The sequence below is a fragment of the Hylobates moloch genome, unplaced genomic scaffold (genome assembly GCF_009828535.3).
Source record: "Hylobates moloch isolate HMO894 unplaced genomic scaffold, HMol_V3 SCAFFOLD_4, whole genome shotgun sequence".
NCBI classification, from domain to species: Eukaryota; Metazoa; Chordata; class Mammalia; order Primates; family Hylobatidae; genus Hylobates; species Hylobates moloch.
In genome coordinates, this window is record NW_026652279.1 from 167295560 (window position 1) to 167300569 (window position 5010).

A 5010-nucleotide genomic window follows, 5' to 3' on the forward strand; every position below is an offset into this window, starting at 1 on the left:
AATAGATGTCTAAACATCGGAAAATCGCAAAGCAGCAAAAAAAAACATAAAAAATTTAGGGGATTGCCCAAAGAATAGGTAGAATTCTGTCAGCTCTATTTTCTTTCTTATTATAATTTTTTTCTAAGTTCCCTAAAGATATTTAATGGGAGATGAATACACAGGGAGTGTGTACAACAGCTGATTTAAAAGCAGGTCAGAATCAGATTTAATGATTTAAAAATTACAATTATGATTACAAATACGCGGGGGAAAACTTACACATTGAAAAAACTATCAAAGAACGAAAACACAGTAAAGTGTTAATAGTTTTTTACCTTTGGGTGGTGAGTCCGTTACAGTTTTGATTTTGTTTTTGTTTTTTGCCTGTTTGTACTTTGTGTTTTCTGTATTTAGTAGTAGTTAAACACACATATGTAACTTTTATTTTCATGTGAATTATTTGAAGGTAAATGACATAAAACACACACATACGTATATATATTAGAAAATAACTAGGTGAGGTCATGCTATAGACCTTTTTTTTTTTTTTTTTTTTTTTTTGAGACGACACTCTGTCCCCAGGCTCGGCTCACTGCAAGCTCCGCCTCCCGGGTTCACGCCATTCTCCTGCCTCAGCCTCCAGAGAAGCTGGGACTACAGGCGCCCGCCACCGCGCCCGGCTAATTTTTTGTATTTTTAGTAGAGATGGGGTTTCACCGTGTTAGCCAGGATCGTCTCCATCTCCTGACCTCGTGATCCGCCCGCCTCGGCCTCCCAAATTGCTGGGATTACAGGCGTGAGCCACCGCGCCCAGCTGCTACAGACCTCTTTAAGAACTCTACTCTTGATAATTTTTTGTCTGTTTGTAGAAGTAAGACTATGACATCGTTGAATGACTATATTTACTCTGTGCATTTATTTTTCAATAAGACTTTCATTGGCAGAGCGCTGGTTTGGTCATTTTGGCGTGCCTCTACTGTCCTAATGTCTCAGCAGGACCTCAAAGTCAACATGTCCAAAACAAATACAATTATCCTCCCCCGTGCGGAGTGACACACGCATATATCCCACCTAAATCCGCAGCTTCTGTAACTAATGACAGAATTATGCCAGCCTTAAAAGTTCTGGAACAGTAGCGGCTCCTCCCTTCTTCCTTGCCTCGCCTCGTACTGTGAGATTCAGCAGCCCAAACTCGCTTTGAACTCTCTTGATTTCCGTTGCCACTGCCCCGTCTCCAGGTTCATCCCCTCTCTGCTTGACTGTTACAGTAGCTTCCTCTTCTTCCTGGCTCTACACTTTATCCTCCTGACATTTAATACAAACAACTCTTCTGTCATTTGCCCTTAGGAAAACCCCCAGGCTTTCTAGACAGGCCGTCTACTGTCCTAGCTTTGGAGGTCAGGAGCTGGCCATCACTGCCCCTGAACAAGTCTGAACTTCCCTCTGGTGCCTGCACATGGCTCGTGATTCTCATGCTCCCCTCCCACTGCTGCCATTTGAAATAATTGCTGTTCCCCAAAGTGGCTCTTTCGTGATGATCACAACCCAATGTGAGTTCCGCCTCTCCTCTGAGCCTCCCTTAGTACTTTATCTGTGCTTCTCTCTACATCCTCAAAACCTGCCACATGAAACACTTACCTGTAAACTCACGTTCTCACACTGGAGGCTCAGGAAGGGTAGCCACAATTCCTCTTCTTTGCATCTGTGCTTTGCACCATGTGAGCCTCTTACCCGCATTGGTTGAATTTAAAAATATGATTGCCCTGATACGAAAGATTCTGCAGACTGGAAACCTGGAAATTTCCATTAATAAGTTGATATCTGTAAGGCTCTCAGAGCAGCACCTGGCACGTCGTAAGCACTGTGTAAGTGTCATCCATTCATCCTATTAGCTATTAATCAGAGCTCAAATACAGAGAAAGGCAATGAATGACTCAGATACTGAACTATGTCAAAAGAGTGAAAGACAAATGGAACAAACATATCTAAAATTCAGAGCCCACCACACACATCACAATGTAGGACCCCAGCAAAAAGCCCTGCCCAGCTGAAAACAAAGGTTCCTAAAGTCTGAATGCAAACAAAGGCCAACCTAACGACACCTAAGGGGAGGAGAATTGGAGAATGAATTCCCTGGGGGGACTTCCTAACCCTTTCTGACCTCCAGACTTAGCCCGGGGCTTGGAGAGTCACTCAAGACAGTATCTTTTATCCAAGTGACTGGTGAGACCAGTCCCAAGGGGAAGACTGACCTTTTTACTTCTTTATAGTGAAAAGTGCAATGTGGGAGGGGAAGGTTAAGCTAACCCAGTCTCTGGAAGGTAACTCCCCTTCCACATTCTATTGCACGTTTGCAAGAGTTTATCGCTGTCACCTGAGGGGAGCCTGCCTGCCTGCCTGCCTGCCTGCCCGCCAGCACCAGGCCTGTGGAAGGCCTGGAAAGTAGGGTGCAACCACTCCCCTCTTCTCAGCTGAGTGCAAAAGAACCACAGCTAGCTCAAGTTCTTCTATAAACCCCCGAGAAAGAGCCTTCTTGGGAATACAGAGCATCTAAGGTTCATTCCCAGAGGTAGTGACTGCAATTAACAAGAAAATTTAAAATTTTCAATTTCAGGAAAATTTACATTTTAGGCAGAAGCCAGAAAAAAAAAAAAGGAATAATTCTTCCCTTATGTACAAGTTCGCCTCCCATTTTTTTTGCAGGAAGTAATCAGCTTCGTAGTACCTCTTTTGAATCAGAAGTTTAGAAATTTATGTAATGATGAGCCTTGTTATGAATCTTAATCAATATTTTTGTGTCCAATTTTGTAAGGAAATAGAATTATCACGTGAAAAACCTCATCTTGTTTCATTGTATTTTAACTCTCATCGATTCCAAAATAATAAAACCTCAGCAATGGCAGCTATTGAAAGTTCTTAGCTCTGAAACACGAGGATTCTCAGAGAAACTGAAGAGATTACATCCCAGGACACCAGCTGTTTATCTTCCATCATTTTACATCCAAAATATTGACAGTGTCCCAGGCAATTTGCTATTCACAGATCATTTCATTGAGTCTGTACAGCAACCCTAAGAGGTAGAATATTTGTGGTATAGAAAGTCCACACACTCAGAATTCAAAGTAAGTTTATCATTAAAAAAAAAAGAGAGAGATGGAAAAAAAGGAGGGAGATGCTTATCCTATCAGAAACTGGAATCCTCAACCTTTAGGTTGTTACCTTATCAAAACTTCAGGCTTTGCGGCCGGGCGTGGTGGCTCACACCTGTAATCCCAGCACTATGGGAGGCCGAGGAGGGCAGATCACCTGAGGTCAGGAGTTTGAGCCCAGCCTTGCCAACATAGTGAAACTCTGTCTCTACTAAAAATACAAAAATTAGCCAGGTGTGGTGGTGGGCGCCTGTAATCCTAGCTACTCGGGGGGGTGAGCCAAGAAGAATCGTTGAACCGGGGGGGGGAGGGGTGAAAGAAAAAAAAAAAAAAAAAAAAAAAACTCTAGGCTGTTTTTGTAAACACACGAGTTCAACCAGGTATTCCCTCCAGGAAAACATTGTCTTTGCTCATAAAGATTTGCTCCATGAGTCAGATATAGGAGAGAGGACCTTATAATCATCAGTACGGGAGGGGAGAATGGGCCTTTTATTAATAAGTTACCAAAGCTTGAGAAGCCTCTTTGAAAAGAATGCAAACAACATACATTTTTAAAGGATCCCAATATTTGTCTAGTAAAACATTTCATATTTATAAGTGATCAATTGCTTATCCATAGACGAAAAATAGTAAGGATCTCTTGAATAGTTGAGATCTTAACTTTCTTTGTCTAACTATAGACAGGTAGCATTGCATTATTAGGGAAGGCTGATTCTTCACTGAAATACATCTTCATTTTTTTGTGTGATAAAGCTCAGTTTAAGTGGGTTAGCCAAGTTCACATAGCTTACAAGGAATTGCTTGGATTGGAAATCAGCCCCATTAGAAAGCCTGAAATCTCTGCGTTTTTCTATTCTACTTCCCTGATTTGTTTATTTGCAAAGGTCAACGATTGCATTTCCCATGGAGGAATTTCGTCATGAGTAAATGAGATAATAATATGTATAAAAGGCTTTGCATAGTTTATCGGCTGAACCCTGTGCCCCGAAATTCACATGTTGAAGCCTTCACCCTCAGTACCTCAGAACATGACTATATTTGGAGATAGGGCCTTTAAAGAGGTAATTAAGGTTAAATGAGGTCATATGACTGTGCCCTAATCCAATGTGATTGGTGTCTATATATATATAGACACCATATATATACATATATATATATATATATGGTGTCTATATATATATGATAAATGGGTGGCCTGTGCAGCAATGGCCAAGATCAAGTCTCGAGACCTTCACAGGAAGAAGGAGGAGGAGCTGCAGAAACAGCTGGGCGACCCGAAGGTGGAGCAGTCCCAGCTGCAAGTCGCCAAAGTGACAGGCGGCGAGGCCTCCAAGCTCTCTAAGATCCGAGTCGTCTGCAAGTCCCTTGCCCGTGTTCTCACCGTTATTAACCAGACTCAGAAAGAAAACCTCAGGAAATTCTGCAAGGGCAAGAGGTGCGAGCCCCTGACCCTGAGGCCTGAGAAGACCCGCACCAGGCGCCGCCCGCTCAACAAGCCGAGGGGAACCTGAAGACCAAGAAGCAGCAGCGTTAGGAGCGGCTGTACCCACTGCGGCAAAAAAAAAAAAAAGACACAGTCACCCACACTGAAAAGATCATGAAAAGACACAGGAGAAAGACAACCCTCTAGGAGCCAAGGAGGAAGCCTCAGACGAAAAAAACATGCCCATCACGTGATCGTGGCCCTCCAGTCTCCAGAACAGCGAGAAACACAGCTCTGTTGTTCATGGCGCCCACCTGTGATGCTTGGTTACGGAAGCCCTGCTAAACGCATATGAACATATATTAGGTATTTAGGAAATGTGAGGCTCCTTTACCTTGGAAAATACGGAGGCCGGCTGCAATGACAACGAATAAGCTTCCTCCCGGTCCAAGACAT

At 43.1% G+C, this 5010-nt stretch overlaps 1 pseudogene; it reads left to right on the top strand.

The window, feature by feature from the left end:
* The first annotated feature begins 4336 nt into the window (after positions 1-4336).
* On the top strand, positions 4337-4761 carry LOC131383373 (large ribosomal subunit protein uL29-like; annotated as a pseudogene).
* The last annotated feature ends 249 nt before the right edge of the window (positions 4762-5010 follow it).